We start from the raw sequence: 18,472 nt of genomic DNA, 5'->3' as shown, positions 1-18,472 counted from the left end.
AAAAGAAAACACTGCAGGATTCCTGCATGCCAAAGAGTCCTGATTACACAAGCAGTACAAGTACACAATTATATTCTTACATGCTGAGGGACCTAAATAATGGAGTACACAATTTTTTGTTTTAATGTGTTTTTTTCAAATTCTAGAGAAATATTGTAAATGTCTATATCAGTGATCATATGGTAAACACACAAAACCTCATTTTGAATAGTATCCAAACACACTTGTCAGTATACCACAAAGCACATTCATCTTTACCTAATGCTAAATAGTAAACCAAAATAATAAAGAAGAACCAAATCCTGTGCACTTACCTATTTGTGATCAGGCAGGTAAGACCTTTCAGGCAAAAGGGACATTGCCTGACCTTCTCTGCAAACACCACCTTTTTAGTTCCACTTTAAAATGAAAAATTTGCCTAACACAGTGCATCTTAATGCAATGAAAGACATTATTTTGCATGCATTTATGAATAGGTAATAAATTATATTTATCTGATTACACCACTTAACCCCCCCTAGTGTTTGTCCGTATTTCAAATTAAATTATTATGTCCAATATTTAATAAATTTAAAAATAAACTTTAAATAAAAAAAAACACAAAAATCTGTTTAAAAAAAAAAAGTTAAACAAGTAATATAACTGTATAGTAGCTTGTAATATATATATATATATATAATATAATTATATATATAAAGATTTCTTTGTATTGGACTCAATACAGCTATTTTGTATAAAATCCCAATTTTTTTACATTTCCCGTCGCTCCTCCCACCCGCACCGACATCACCAGGAAACCCCGGAGAGGGTCTCTGCACGTGCCGGGAGAAGATGGAAAAAAGAAGACCTGTCTGGAGGAGCTGCAGGGACCAGCAGGACGCCGGGGGAAAACAACGGAACAAGGTAAGTGTTTTTTTTAATGTTTTAAGCAACCCCGAGTGTGACTCAGGATTACCACTTTTTTCATTAAAAATCCACCCAGTCACACTTACCGCTAGTGGGGTTAAAGCAGACCTAAACTCAGAATTTTTACATAGAAGGGTAGACAACCCTTTTATTTAAAGTAAAAATTTTGTTTGTGTTTTTTTGTGCAGCACTGCCCCCTTATTTCTAGATCGCCTAGGCGATCCACGAATAGGAGTTCAGAGCCTCCCGGGACATCTACGGGAAATCTACGTCACGCATCCCGGGAGGCTCTTGGCTGCTTGTTCTGCTCATGCCTGAAATTCTTGGGCATCTACAGAAGCAGCCCTTCCATCAACAGGGGAAAAATTGCTGATCTCATGCATACGCAGTGAGATCGACAAGTTTTTTTACTAATCCATGTCACCTCTTTGGGTAACGTAGAAAAATGAACATGAAAGAAGAGAGGAGAAAATGTTGGCACCCAGCGCTCCCTTTGTGCTGGACCAAAGACGAATACCAGGACAACGTGGGATCTGATGGAAGAAACCTGCAAACAAATAGACTGATCTGCGGCATTGAAGTTAATTGTTTTTAAGTGATTTTTTCAGTTTGGGTTAGTTTTGGGTTTACTTCCACTTTAAATATGATTTGGACAACCGAATGAGCTTGAAAGGATTTGCAAAGAAGAATTGTAGAAAATCCCCCAATATAGGTGTGCAAACTTGTTGCATCATACCCAAGAAGACTCAAGGCTGTAATTGCTGCCAAAGGTGCTTCAGATTAGTACTAAGTAAAGGATCTGAATACCTAAGTAAATGTAACATCTAATTTTTTACTTTTTAACTAATTTACTAAATTGTCCAACATTCTGTTTTCACTTTATCATGGGGTAGTGAGTATAAATTCAGTTTTCTTCCTATATATCTGAGGAGAGCTAGCCTTTTTGTACTTTGCAGAGCCAGCCTTGGGCCCTTGTGAAAGGTTAAAAGGGTTATTGAAGAGTGATCTTATAGAGAGGAGAATTCAAAATTAAAGCTAGCCCTGTACATTTGCCCTTTCCTGCCCTGATCTGCTCCAGCAGGGATGTTAAGGCGATTTCCTATTGATCCCAGACCAAAATTTCCCTCTCTATCATGACCTCTGTTTTCAACGCGTTGGGAGCAGTGAAAAACACATACGCAACTTAAGCATATATAGTTATATCACTTCTTCCCAAATCTTTATTATCACATCACAGTTTATATAGTCAGACAACCAGGTGGAAGACACTTAAGCTGCGTACACACCTGAAATTTTTGTCCTTGGAAAGGATCTTTCACTATCCTTTCCAACGACAAAGGAGTGCATGATGCATGAACTGTGCTGTACATACAGCACCGTTCTGCTCTATGGAGAGGGGAGGGGGGAGAGCGACGGAGCGGCACCCGGCCCGCTCCCCCCCTTCCCTTGCATTAGGATCGGTCGTAGTTCATCGTTCGTGGATCCGCCAGGACGGATCCACGGACGATGATCGACGCCGACTGTACACACGCCAGATTCTCCCCCGATATCTGGCCGAGATATCTGACGTGTGTACGCAGCTTTAGTAGTTAGTCAGTAGTTCAAGGGATATAGAGCCTGAGGGTGATGCATACATTTCCTCTGCTAAATTGAAGAGAATATCCAGGATTTTGATGGGGAAGGATCAGATAAAAAGATTTCCTTTGCTGAAAGATGTCAAGGGAGAGTTGCAAAAGAGTGATTGAGACATTGCAAAAAAGAGTTTCCAGTTTGAGGTGGAAAAGGACATGATGTGATGCAAGTGGAAGCAGGACCAGCCTGTCTCCTGTCAATGCTGCTGTGACTGCTTCACATAGGGTCACTTTATGTCCAAGCTGCTCCTATAGGGCCACAGTGCTTTTATTGGGATGGTATATTGACAATCTTGTTGTGTATGAGAGGCATGATCACTCCTAGCGACTGGTTAGTGCTGTTTTCTGGGTATCTTACACCTTTACTCCACTCAGACTCCACTTATCCAGAATTACCTAGAAAATAGAAAGTGACTGCGACCCAATTTGATCGATTCTTTTTTTCTCTTGCTTTTTTTTTTACTTCCAAAATTTTCTTTATCAGTTTGATGGAAAGAGCTTGTTGTGTACAGAACTACAGTTCTATTGCCCTACAATAAAACACCCACCGTTTCTATTTTCAGCATGTCAAGAATGACCCAGGATGGCACACATGCTCTGCAGTATAAATAAAAATGCAAAGAGAAGTTGCAAGGAGCATTGAAAAATGTGTTTATATTGCATGTATCTTTTACAGTTCTTTTACAATTTTTACAGCCAAAAGAAGTCACAAAGTGCAAAACTTTACAGGATAACTTCATCAAGGTAATGTTTGATAAATCACATAATATAAATAATATAATAATCTAGTGACATTGTTTTAATATTTAGGTTTTGAGTGCCATCTAGTGGGTAGACTACATATATGAATCTAGTGAATGTACTCAAGTACCACAATTATAATTAGTGTGCTGGAATGGGGTATTAAGGGTAAAAAAAGCATTGAAGGCAAAAAACGACTTGTGTTTTGTATACAACATTCTTTCTAGTATGTGTTCATGTGTTGGGTATGTGCATAGAAATCACAAGATATTGTAATAATGCAATGCAATCCCTTTTTTATAGGGTCACATATATATGTTAATACCAAAGTTCTTTCCACAGTTTCGAAGTTATGTGTCAGGAGCCCAGCAGGCTAGAGTCAATTAGTTTAATGATATAATGTTATTCATTGAATAAATGTCCTAATTCAGACCTCTGCACTGCTGCTGATGATTTTCTTGCTACAGCTCTATGGGCCCTAGAGATAATTTTTATCAAGGCTCCTACCATTTGGCCTACAGCCACCTTTTAAATTTGGACCCCTCTTTACACCAGAGCCCTCCCTTCACTTTAGGTTCCCTGCTTTAAATCGGAATTCCTCCTCTACACGATAGCACCCTGTTTTATATCACAGTCCTATCGCTTCACATCAGTGTTCCCAACTTTATATTAAAAAATCCCTTTACCTTAGAGACCATCACATCAGATTCCTGTTTTACATCCGGGTCTGACCCTCACGAAAAAGGGCCCACTTTAATGTTCACCCTTTGGATCAGAATCCTACATTTAAATCAAGAGCCCTCCAGGCCTTTGTTAGCGTGGGCCCTCAGCAGCTCACCCATGGGTGTAACTTCATCAGCTGCACTACATTGTCATTGGAGCTGTCAAAGATCTTCTACTACTCTCTTTTCTGATCTCGGGTAGATTATATCAATCTAATAGAGTGCCAGGAATAGGAAGACAAAATTATGTAGTAAGTGGCCAGACAATGGTCATAAGGAGGGCCCCTATAGGCTTTCTGGAGTCCAGGAAAGTCAAGGGCCCAGCCCTGATCAATACCTCTGCAACCTGGTGCTCAGTGTCTTAGCGTCTGGCTCAACCACTTAGCTTACTCAGCAAATTTAATCTCAAAAAGGCAGCCTTGTATTGCCTGATCAATGTTCTGCAGAAAAATATGGTATAAAAAACACAGCATCCTGATACTTTGATCAACATATGTAATATTACTGGATCAATATAAAAGATATCTGTGCTAAAAGCTGTCATTAATTACCTCCTTTAGAACATGCTAGGTTCCTGGATCTCAGCTTGATCCCAGTCCCTGATCCAAAAGAAGTGTGAAGAAAGAATGAAGTCCAAAATTCAGTTTTGGGTCAGTATGTTTTAAGGACATGACATGTCATTAGCATGACAGCCAGACAAATAGGATTTTCAGAAGTACGTTTAAACCAATGACAACATTCATATTTTTTTATAGGAGAAAATCTGATTTGTTATCATGGTAATTGGTCAATGTATCATTTCATATTTTGATTGGATCTTTTTCTTGCTGCCACATTGACACCCATGGAAAGACAATGTGCAGCAAATAAAAAGTCAGGCAACATCTTTCATCCATGTCTGATTGGGTCTGATGTCTGATCATGGCTGTAAGTATTATACATGTTGTAGTGATATAATAAATAAAATGTGCATATAAAAACCTGTGCTGAACCTATTCCCATAACATGATCATCCTCTCTATCAGGCATTAAGATGAGCACAGTCATTTAATGCTGTCATGTCACACATTTCATGGATATATTTACACTGCGTGCGTCATTTCTATGTAGACAGAGTCAGTTTAAGGTCTGAGAATGATACAGCTATTGGACTTTGGTATAATCCAAAGAAAAGATTCAACCTGACATGTTATGGAAAAACGCGGGCTTATTAGGTGTTATGCTTCATTGCTTCTGTCACAAGTTCTTAATGTAAGAATAAACGTATAGCTACTGCACTGGAAAATATACTTCACGATGCAATTATATAAAACGCTGGAGTCACATTCCAGCACATTCACATCATATCCATAGAAGGGACACAAATAGCAAGCCGAGTTGTCACCCTAATGGAAACTGTCATTGTTGATCAGGGTAAGCTGCAGCTCCTGTCAGTAAAAGACCATTATTCAGTACAGCTAAGGCATTAAAACACAAATAGAGGGAGAACATATTCTACAAAAGTATGACAGGTATAGCAATAATATAATGGCAGTCTGCAAGGTAGGTGTGAACATAGTATTTACTACAATTTATAGCCCTCTCTGCATTTTAGAAAGCAGATTTTATCATAGCAATAGTTGCAGTGCAAACTTACTTAAACCAAAGCTGTACTCCAGCCTTGGTGTACAGACTTCTTTCCTGTGCTGAAGCTGGGTACTGTGAGCTTCTTGTAGTGCACATTAGAAGCTGCAACAATTTAGACAAAGGCAGCCCTATGTACTGCCTGGAGGATATCTATCTAGCTTTTTTCTGGCAATCCTCATCCCTGCCCTCTGACCTATATTAGAACACTTCCATTTAACTCTGAAAAGACTTTCTATTTCTTCTTTATGTCCTTACTGGAGAGACTGAATTTAAAGTAGGTGTAAAAACAAGATTTTTTTTTATCAAATCATAACTTTTTTTGCATATCTTTATTAAAATTTTCATCAAAAATAAATCACAAACATAAAACATTGTCATAGTACATGTTATAGCTACTGTTCGATTGTATTTAACAGAGAAAAAGTTTTTGACTATTTATCCATTGTTATCTATCTTTAGGAGGAGGAATCCTGGACACAGAAGGGTAGTAGGACAGTTTTTTTTTGTGTTTCCTTGCAGAAACATAATACAGTGAATACGATAAGACTTCCTCACTTGTAACCTCATCACACGCACAGCTCCAAGACTTTTCTAGAGCTGCCCCGACTCTCTGGAATCGTTTTGCTCCTACTCCTATTCGGCTTTCTCCTACTTCTGCTCATTTAAAAGAACACTCAAAACCCATTTTTGTAAACTTGCCTATCCGTCTTCTTCTGTCTTTTAAAACCTTTACTACTTCCCACCACTACATATCTCCCCTCCTATTGTGTGATACTTCCCCCACCTCCTAGATTGTAAGCTCTTCAGGGCAGGATACTTTCCTCCTGTTTCACTGTCTATTCGTCTGTCATTTGCAGCCCCTATTTAATGTAATATTGGTGCTATATAAATCATCTTTATTCATAATAATAATAATAATAATATTATTAATATCTGCTTGCACGTCCTGTTGCAAGAACATTTTTTCTTTTTACTTTATGTGTTTGGGTCCCTGCACTTTAGTTTGTAATAGCACCCCAAACACACCTTACCAACGCACAACAGTGCAATGCATGGCAACAATATAACATGTATTACATTGGTGTGTTTTGTGCTGCATTGGGCAGCCTATTCTAAGGAAGTGCTTGCAGAAGACAATTGCAATATATGAAGTCCTCTTCTGTCTTCGTAGCTCAGACAGCAGTAAATCAGGTTTGCATGATAGCTTTGGTCTGATATATGTGAGAATCTTCTTTTTTAAGTTTACTGGAAAAGTTTTAGGATGTATGAAGTTTTCTTGTTACATGTAATAGATTGTGTTGAGGAAATGCATGATTTTTTTACTTATGGAGTGGGTCATACTAGACGCGGGCCTGTTTCCATTGGCAGATCATTTCCACTTAGCCACTTTCTATCGGCAGGGGACTATTATGGATGTGAGTGCCAGAAAAAAGCTGATTTACAGCCTAGCTACAAAGACAGCCAGGGAGCAATAAACCCTCAGAGCCAGATGTCACTGACAGAACAAATACATTTACTCCTACATTTCAGACACGATGGTACATCATGTCTCCGGCTCGGCTAGTTTTACACAATCCACTTTTCCGTCAGACCGCGCACTTATCGTCATGTTTAATGTTCAGTTTTGTTTCCATATTGTTGCAGTACCAGTAATTATTCCTGGGAAGCTGATTCACTCTGCACATTATACAACTGTATACTATTAATGTGCCAATCATTTCCTTATTCTGAAGGGCATGTAGTGTTTTCTGTTGCCATAGCGGCAAAATGGGCCATTGGAGAAGATGGAATAATAAACATCTTGTTCTTTTATAAAATCTAAAGTGATGCAGTTAGAACTGTTATACTAAAGCAGGGAATATCTGTCTGGGTTTAGGGAATGCTCCGTTTAAAATTCCTAATTACATTTCTTTTCCCAGATTTATGTATTATTTTTCATTGCTGTATCCTTCTGCCCCTGATTTTATTATTATTATTATTGATAAAAGGATTTATATAGCGTCAACATATTACGCAGCGCTGTACATTAAATAGGATTTTACTAATTGTTGTTGAAGATGAGACAGGCTGACCAACTAATGGTTGATTTACTACAAGAAAAACAACCTCTGTTTGCTTTGGTTTAAATTGCATATAAAAGTTTCTATAGGCTCAAGTCACAAAGCTTTAAAAGGATCATAATAATATAATTAATATACGTTTTTCCATTGCCTACAAGTCCCATACTGTGTCATGTAGTGATGCAGCGAGTTAAGTAACACTTATAGTGTATTTGTAGTGCTAAATTAGGTACTAGTTGAGAAAAAAGAGAGGCCCGTAGCCATAAGAATTTTGGCACAGAGCCACAGGACGGGGATGGGAGGCCTAGCCTAGGGGTGTTAAGGGTTATTAAAATGAAGTAAGGCTAGATGGGGGTGTGGGGTAGGAGGGGATTAGGAAAAGGATGAGTTAAAAAGGGGCTGAACGGAAGTGAGAGGTCCTCTTTTGGAAGAAAAAGTTTAACGCCTACCCACCCACCCCTTTTATAGTTATAATTATAATTTGAAAGTGTGGTTAATTTTAGCAGTTGGGGTCTTGGAAGGCATTGGTAAAGTGGTGGAATTTGGCAGGGGGGATCCTCTTTGGTGGGTTCTCCCCCTTTATGGTGAACGGATGATTATGGCTCCTGAGGCAGTGCTGGGTGGCTAGGGGCCAAGGTGGAGATGTTGGAAGAATTAAAGTCCTGTTGGGTGCGGATTTTGCCTTCTGAGACCTGCAGCCTGGTTGTTTGGGTGTATAACCGGGAGTATGGAGTTTGATAACATTATGGATATTGTTGTTATGGTTAGGTATTAATAAAAGGGAGGAATTAGGTTGTTGGTTAAATAGGTTATATTCAATGTAATATGTATGCGTTATTTAATCCTGGTTAAGTAATAATAATAATGGATATGTTATACTATATAATGTAATAGTTATAATAATAATGGAGCGTTTTGTTATGTTAATGTATGCTTGCATATCAAAAGTGTAAATGTATTTATTTGTCATTTAATTATTATTGGATATTTGTTAATTACTTGAATGGGTAATATACTTAATGGTGTTTAGATAAAAGGTTGCTTGCCAGCCAATTTACATCCAAGATTTGTGTTTAGGTATTTATTGCTGGGGGAGTGGTTGGTAAGTAGGTGGGGGGCCGGTGGGAGGCGAAGGTTCTGATGGTGGTGGTGAAGGATGGGCTAGAAAGTCAGAGATACTCTCGTCAAGTAAATCAACTAAAACTATGAATGTATTTTTGTGTGTTAATAACCACAGATTTTTATTGTGTTGTTTTCACTTATATGAAGTGATTGTGACTAAGATGGTACAATTGCCTATAGCAATTCCAATGAACAACTAGGAATAAAAGAACATGGAATGAGAGGTTTCAGGCCAGATCAGCAGACTTCTTTTACCAAGATTTTTTTTTTTGTATTTAAAGTAAAGTTTCTTTGGGTGCATATCATTAAAGTAAAACTATTGGAAAATAAATCATGTCACCAGTTATAACCACACCAGTTCTTCCATGAAATGATTTTATTGGCATTTCTTTTTAGGGTGATAATGCTGTCTATTCTGCAATGAAATAACTGTACTCTAGTCACCCTATAGACAGGGTGGCTATATGGCCTTGTAGATTTAAGTGACCAGAAAATTAAAATCCAACTTCATTTAACACTCTTTAGGCAGGTGCAGCAACATTTTTCTACTCTTGTAGGAATATATACTATATATATATATACTGATGTGTAAGCACCGTGGTATGTTTTTTTCCTAATCCCTATAGCTAGAAGAGTAGCAAATGTTGGTTTAAAATGTAAATATAAGGCATAGTAAATAAAAAAATATTTAGTACACCTAATACTATCCCTACAGATAACTTACAGTTATAAGAATACCATAATTTTTGCCATAGTCAAGTGTTTCTACTACTAGCATGACTTGATTTAAAGTCAAAGTTTCTTTAAAGTTTCAAAGACTTTTGTCACAAGAAATCAAAAAATTTGATGACAGTGCAGTCAGTTCAAAAAGGAAGATCGCTATAACCCTGATTCCACCTGGTGTCAACAGAAAATTACCATTTTTTGCAGTATAACACGCACTTTTTCTTCCCCAAAACTGGGGGGGGGAAAGTTAGTGCGTCCTATACGACAAAGGTGTGATAAAATAATTAAAATATTTTACTCACCCGATACCCGATCCTGCGTGTGTCTCTGGCTGCATGCAGCGTGTCTCTCTTCTCTCCTCTGCCAGCATCGTGTCTTCTCCTGTCTGTAAAGCAAAGCGAAAGAAGCCGGCACAGCGCCACCTGCTGTTCCCTGTCCTAACTGCCGTACGTTGGAAAAAAAGCACAGAGTGATCAGAAGGGGAATTTGAATGACACAGAGTGATCAGAAAGGGAATTTGAAAGGCATAGAGTGATCAGAAAGGGAATTTGAATGGCACATGAGTGATCAGAAGGGGAATACCGGTATGAATGGCACATGAGTGATCAGAAGGGGAATAATCTTTCAGAATCTTTTTTTTCTAGATTTTCCTCCTTTAAAATTGGGTGCGTCCTATATTCCGGAGCGTCTTATATGGCGAAAAATACGGTACACCATCACAGCTACTTGTCCTTGGGTTACATGAGCAGTAAATCCAGCTTGGAATTTCGTAATAAACCTTTGACCATATTCCCCTACTTCATAACATAGCGTTCATGTCGTGACAATTCTAATATTATTTTGCAATTACAAAGAGCAGATATTCATTCAGATTTTTTAAACTATCTTTCATTCTACAGTTAGTGAAGCAGATTCTCTGTGTGGGTGTCTGCTGAATCCAGTACTGGATGTTTAGCAGCCAAAGGATAATCAGGCTTATAGTTGCAAGTAAAGGGTGAATTTCATTCAACGTCACTGCTCTCTGTATTTTTAGAACATATTCACGTGGAATCAAATCACTCTATGCACCCCCTGTACATTAATTTAATGAAATTATAACAATGTCCTTTTTATGAGTTAAGTTATATATAAGTACTTTGTTAAAAAAATGATCAGGTTGAGGTCTGGACTTTGACTGGGCCATTGCAACAGATTGATTCTTTTTTTTTTTTTTGTCATCCATTTTGTTGTACATTTGCTGATGCGCTTAGGGACAATGTCCTGTAGCATGTTCCAATATTAGCCAAGCTTTAGATGTCACACAGATGGCCTAACATTTGACATACTTAGACAGAAGAGTTCATTATCAACTAAATGACAGCAAAGTTCCAAAAAGACTAAATCATCACCCCTCCTCCACTATGCTTTACAGTTGGTATGAGGTGTTTGTGCTGATCTTCTATGTTTGTTTTCATGGACAAATATTTCCACTTTGGTCTCAACTGTTCCAGAAATCTTGTGGTTTGTTCAGATGCAACTTAACAAACCAAAGCCATGATTCCATGTTCTTTTTACAGCGAAGATGCGTTTTCCTGCCATATTTGTTTAGTCTTTTTTTTACTGCACTGGTTCTCCAACCTTTCCTAATTTTTCAGTCTGTAACTGCACTAGCTTTGTCCTAGATCAGTGTTGTCTAAATGGGTTTATTGCTGCAGCACAGTAGATTGTATTTGTGACTATGCCTATAGATGTAGAAAATGTTAGGTCTCCTGGAGTTAAATCTCTAAGGATACTTATCCTTTTATGCTTCATATTTTCATTTTTTAATATGTTTCAATTCTATTTCTTGGCATGGTTTGTAAGTACATCAATATTTTCTTTTTTAATGTTTGTTGACAATCTATCAAACCGAACAAATCATTAATCTGCCTCTAAGCAGATGCCTATTTCATCTGTCTTCAGCCACATGCAATGCCTCAAATGAGTGTAAAACAACAAGTATGTATGTGTGACACTGATATGTATGATTTGTTATGCATATATTGGGTTAATAATCTGAGCAGGATTCATGGTTACAGTGTGCATTACAAATGATGAATAATGAAATGGACAGAGTCATATATTGGACTGCCAGCTAACACAAGTCTTATGGTAGCTAAAGAGGAAGACAAAGCAGACAATGCCCCCAATCTATCGGCACAGTCTTCGCCTTTAGCAGCCCCCGCTGGTTGCGTCTCCCAGCACTCGGGGACCCCCAGGACTTGGTGAGCAAGGGATGGTGTCTGGCACCCACAAATGCAGAATACAGAGCTCACAAATGCAGAGTACAGAATGTCAGGAAATCCAAAAACACAGGAAATCAGTCCATCCAGCGAAGTACAAAAGGAAACGCACAAAGAGAGTGGCAGAGCCGGCAGAGTTCAACAGATAGTCAGGAACAGGCACAGGTCAGTAACAGAGAATACTCAAAAATCACTCCAACACAGGTAAACCCAGCAGACGCTATAACAGGCACACCTGACAGGGAGCAGAGACGCTATAAAGCAGCCAATGACAGTCTGGGGTTAACAGGAACTACTCATTAATCAGCTGCACACAGCTCCAATTCCCTTTAGCTGTGAAGCCTCAGTGCAGAGGATGCCGAGGGAAAACCCCAGCTACAGGGATGCAGCAACCCCAGTGCTAACGCAAGCGCAACCTCAGAGGGAATAGGCTGCGTGCGCCCTCCTGCGGTGAGGAATCGCCTGGGATCGTAAGTCCAGGGGGTGCCTCCTAACATGGACAAATCACTTTTATGGGCCTAATGTACCTAAACACTATAGTACATCTCATTTTCTCCCATCTCAAAATTCAGCCAGGGGTAGGGTCAGTCAGACCAACCAATGTAGGAATACAAATTTTGAGCAGCCATGTTTCATTATTGCAGAAGGGATAGGTGGAATCGTTTCTTCAATCTACACCATGCTGCACATGCACACCCCAATCCAGGAATGGATTGACCAGTCAAGATGGCTGATTACCAGGAGTACAGAAGGGGATCAGGTAAAGAAGCCGGTAGAGTGACGAGAGGTGATTGTAATTAGAAAATTGAAATTAGGCAGGTAAATTTATTTTATAATAGATTTTTAAAATTGGAATTATGGTAGAATCAGGATTTACAACCACAGGGACACAAAAATTCTGTCTGATTCTATTTGAATTCTACTTGAATATACCACAGTGTACAGTAGAATTACACTTTTTTTAGAATTCAGGTGGCAGCAATTCCCACTGTATATAGTGCATGTAAATAGTAGAATTTTAGTAGAAATGTTAGAACCCCAGTAAACTTTACGCTGCCTGGGCTTTTGCTGGGTTGGTTTACTTTCTTTATTTGTACTGATAATCTGTTCTATTACCAGGTTTGGAGTCTTTTGGCCATCTTTACTGTCCTGGTTGACAGGGTGTAAGACGTGGTCATGGGAATTACCCTTATACCCCCAAACAATCGATGCAAGGCTGTACAGTGACTTTTGATGAGTGTCTCAGTGTACTCCATCTAAAGAAACTATTTTTGAGTTTACAGTCTCTTCTGATAGCAAACAGACTTTACTTGCCCTTTATTATTTGTGCAATGTATTAGCATTGAGTTCAGCTATTAGACAACTAAGAGAAAGAGGGAAAATAGGTGAATCGTTTGTTTCTCTATATTATTCAGAATAAAAGCAGTAAACAAACCCTGAACCTGGTTTCTGAAAAGTAATAAGGCAGGAAAACCTTAATTTCTGATGTTAGGTTAGATTTCCCTTAAACTTCTATTTCCTCTACTTGTATATGAGAAGGGCCAGCAGATTGTCCGGACATGTGCAATGCCAGCAGGAGGGAAGTAAGAGGCTTTGTGCAGAACGGATAAGGACAGAATATCAGGTTGGCCACCTGAGACACAGTTATTGTTATAGTCTGCAAACAACAGGATGTCTTTGTAACAAGGGAGAGGACACTGGACCGGAGAGGCTTTTAAACTTATTTAACTTTCAATAAAAACTGATGAGTTCAAATGACTGATAGTATTTAATAATACACAGCATCGGCCTACTTAAACAGCAACCCACTCATGTCAGAACTCAGCAGAATGAATCAGCAAATTGGAATATGACACATTATGAGGATTGTGCCTGACAAAATTCAATACATACTATAATAAAGGACGTGGGTGGTTTTTAGCACCTGAGACATACAATTATTGCTTTTTTTTTTTAGATAGGATAGGGAAAGGTTAAAATTCATGTTATTTTTAAGTAAAGAAAAGGACTGATTCATCTGGCTGTTCCCATTATCCTAAAATTAATTTAAAGCTTTAAGTAGAGTAAAAATGGATAAAGGGGAAGGAAACTTTTCTACAAAGTTTCCGTATTGCTTTGGTTCGCCCCTTTTTAATAGGTCCCTAAACCCTTCCACTAAAATCGCTATACTAACCTAGTAGTTTTTATGGGGCTGGTAAATGGATTGGTATCTATCTGTCCAGCAGATTATCTGTCCATAGAAACCTAGGCTATGGGCTGAACTGTGCCAACATGATGTTTACAATGCCAAGAATACAGTAGAGGATGTAAATAATGCCATGGGACTTGAAGCAAGATCTACGTAAATACAGCAATTTTGGCAGGGTGGTGGGGTGTTGTGTTTGAAAGGTAAACCTTCCTGGGTGAGGGGTGGGGGCAAAGTCCATACTCTTTAAAACTCCTGTCAAGTTTGCATTTCATATTTTTGTGCTCTATCTTTCCTGTTGGGAGAATTGCCTTCACCTTCTATCCAATAAACTTAACAGGAATAAAAAAAGGAAATTCCCTCTCAGACAATTACAGGATGATTTTCCACATTGGAAGATTTCCCTTTTATTCTTGTCCCAGTAACAATTTAACATTTTGGATTTTCCATTAGTTTTCCTTCTGGTAACCAAACCTATTGGGACAAAGTTAGGGCAAATCTCCGCAGTGTGATACAGCCATAAAAGTTTGTACAGCAAAAAGTGCTGGTGGAAGTTCTGCATCATTATCCAAGGGTTTTTACCCAAAGCTATTCATTATGATCAAAATGTAAAGAAGACACGGACAGGTGATTAGCTAAAAACTTAAAACAGGTTTTTAATATATGGTACGAATTTATAGAAATATTATTCAGTGTTCACAAAAAAATGCTTATATATGATTTAAATTTAAAATTTAATATTCCACTTGGGGTGTTACATGTGGTATGTTTTAATATAATATAAAAGTGTTGATCACTTTCTTTGGCAAGTTATGGGCAGACCAAATATGATATATGGATAACAAATGTGAAGATATGATTCTATGTATGTTTTTGGGCAGTAGAAATCCCTTTTTTTTTAATAGTATATCTTTAGGATGATATTGCAGTCGAGGTATGTTTGGTATTAAGAAGAAAGTCAATGAGCACTGTAATGTGATTTGGTTAATTTTAAAATTTGCATTTATTGTATGTAAGGTTTTGTCTCTGTCCAAAAAATATTTGGACAGAGACAACTTTTTTCTAATTTTGGTTCTGTGCATTACCACAATTAGTTTTAAATAAAACAACTCAATGCAGTTGAACTGCACCTTGAATTCAGTGGGTTGAACAAAAAGATTGCATAAAAATGTGTGGAACTTAAGCCTTTTTTTAACATAAATGCTGTGAACAGACAACAGACAACATGCGGTCAAAGGAGCTCTCGGCCAGCCGCTCTCTCCGCTCCTCCAATGACCTACTAATGACTTCCTCACTCATAACCTCATCACATGCAGGGATACAAGACTTCTCTAGAGCTGCCCCAACTCTCTGGAATGGTCTTTCTCGTCCTATTCGGCTTGCTCCTACTTTCTGTTCATTTAAAAGAACACTCAAAACCCATTTTTTCAAACTTGCCTACCCGGCTTCTTCTGTCTTTTGAAACCCTCACTACTTCCCACCACTACATAACCTCCTCCTATTGTGTGTAAATTCCCCCACCTACTAGATTGTAAGCTCTGCGGGGCAGGGTCCTCTCCTCCTGTATCACTGTCTGTTTTAGTCTGTCATTTGCAACCCCTATTTATTGTACAGCGCTGCGTAATATGTTGGCGCTATATAAATCCTGTTTAATAATAATATTAATAATATTAAAATGCAGGTGAAACAATCCATCCTTAAGCTGCAAAAACAGAAAAAAAACATCCGAGAAATTGCTAAAAAAAATCCTTAGTGCTGAGCTTGTGCCGACGAAAAATGACAGAAATTGCAAATTTTTTCAGCAACAAAGTTATGCCTAACTGGTTGACACATTAATACATGCACATATACTTCATGCACATATATTTCAGGTCTATTTTTGGCATTTTGTTGATTTCATCAATTCCATTTTAATCGTATGTACAGTTAGGTCTATAAATATTTGAGACAACTTTTTTCTAATTTTGGTTCTGTACATTACCACAATTAATTTTAAATAAAACAACTCTTTTCAGCTTTAATTCAGTGGGTTGAAAAAAGAGATTGCATAAAAATGTGAGGAACTAAAGCGTATTTTTACACAATCACTTTATTTCAGGGGGTTAAAAGTAATTGGACAATCGCCTCAAAAGCTATTTCATGGGCTGGTGTGGGCAATTGCTTAAGCAGATAAAAGGCCTGGAGTTGATTTGAGTGTGTGTGTGTGTGTGTGCGTGTGTGTGTGTGTGCGTGGGTGTGTGTGTGTGGGGGGGGTGCACTTGTATGTGGAAGATTTTGCTGTGAACAGACAACATGAGTGGGAGTGTGTTGGCCTCCAACTTCAACTGGGTCAGAGCCATTCAACTGGATAAAGCTTAGTTCTACTGCAAGCTAAGCAGTATTTTATCCAAAGCACTAAAATGCTTCCAGGACTTCCTGGGCCTAAGTTTCTCAACAATGCAAATTATTTTGTATATTACAACGGAGAAGGTACAGACTTTGTTGAAAATACTGATGACTTTATACATTACACTTTATATGTGCATAAAATGTTGGGGTATTTTACTGGCATTTATTAGAACAAAAAAGTAGGTAAAATAAGCTACAAGACATCTTCAACATTACAGAGTTAGTAACATATGACTAACTACCGTACTACAAGCTTTAGTAAAACAAATAAACCTTAAAAAACGCTAAAAAAATAGTTTAGAAAACTCCCCAATAGGAACTGTGGGAAATTTGCAATGGCTTCGGGCTCCCGGAAGCTGCAGAAGAGCCCCAAGACTTTTAGGGGCATATGTGGACCTAGTATGCACTTTCCTATGTGAATGGTGATTAGGAAACAAATATTAAGTATTGCCATCCATGCTGAAATAAGGTTTAGAAACCAAGAAAAAGAAACGATAGTCTTCCTAATCTAAAAATTATTTGTTTTGAGTTTTTAATTGACAATGAATGAAAAACAGATTATCTGAAGAACAAACATTTTAATAAAGAACAAAATGTCCAGTACCGCCTTCCACTAACACATCCCCTATGCTGGTTAGCTGTACTTACCCTATGAATGGGGATATACTCACCCAAATCCACTGGCTCTTTCTTCCAGTTCTACCCCAGTGCAGATATACCCATGCAGACCACTCCCTGCCTGCCCCTAATTTCATTGCATGCCCTGTATTGCCCAAGGATCCAATAGCCAATCAGTCTAAAGGAAGTGTTCAATCACACAATGTGGACACCCAAAGAAGGACCCCATTAAAAGTGAACAGATGAAAAAGGAATCCTTGGGGATATCCCAAAGATCTGTTAGAGCAGAGGTAGGCAAACTTCGGCTTTTAGGCCAGATACGGCCTAGCCAGTATTCCAGTCCGGCCTAACGCCCCCCTAGTTATTATTTGTTGGATTTGGCCTAAATTTATTGTTGGGTTATGGCGAGTTCCGGCAATATCATCGATATCATAGAGTTCCCGCACAGTAACCCCAATAACTATGCCTAAAGAGCAGAAGCAATGCACAGCCACCAGTCTCCGGAAGGTTGACCTCGAACATTGTGTCTTCACCCCCAAATGGACTGACTAATTATTCTTCGTCCAACGCGGCAACAAAGCCCTGAGTATAGTGTGCAACAACACCAACAGCACTTTGAAGCGGTCGAATCTCAAGAGGCATTTGGATGCTAAGCACGCGCACACGTACAGAGACTACACTGCGGATGAGCAGAAGACTGAGGCTGTTCGCTTGCAGTCACGGTTGGAAAAAACGTTTCCTTGGACACCTTGTTTCTTCTTGTGCTTTCTTGACCTCCTGAAATGGCCTAGTAGTCCAAAAAGTTTGCCAATCCCTGTGTTAGAGGGATAGTGGATATGAAGGAAGATCATCATTACCCTGTAGATTAGGTTAAAATTTATTCCACACATTTTTAATATTGGATTTTCAATTTTTACCATCTACGGATCTCCTGATTGTTTTGACACTGGTAACCATTCCATATGTATTTTTTTCATACTGCATTGTCCATGTTTTTGATTGGTTTACTTTAACCCTATATAAATAGGAGATCAGATACTTATCTTGGCTTTCCTTTTTCACTTAGTTTACTTATGGTTTCAAAGGCTGTTTTAATATTTTTTCCTTTTATTAATATCCCTTTGTACTGCCCATTTCCTTTCACTGCACAAGCTACATTACCAGTTTCCTGGAAGACTTTCTATAATGAGTCCAGTGCTTAGTATTTTAAATATTTTATACTTGCTCTTCCACAAGTTCATGGTAGATAGCTGGACGTAATTTTAATTGTATTGAGTTAATATTCTACACATCAACATTTTGTAAATGAGTGCAATATAAACTTATAACTGAGATCCAATTATAAATGTTTTTGTGCAACATTCACATTGAAAAGTACATTATTGTTGGGTGAAAAAATTCTTTAAAAAGACTCAAAAAGATAATTACGGTATTTTTAATTTAACAATGACAATATTGTAACCTTTAAATTTGTCTTTGCATATTT

The sequence above is a fragment of the Pyxicephalus adspersus genome, chromosome 3 (genome assembly GCF_032062135.1).
Source record: "Pyxicephalus adspersus chromosome 3, UCB_Pads_2.0, whole genome shotgun sequence".
NCBI classification, from domain to species: Eukaryota; Metazoa; Chordata; class Amphibia; order Anura; family Pyxicephalidae; genus Pyxicephalus; species Pyxicephalus adspersus.
Note: the sequence above shows the minus strand (reverse complement) of the source record.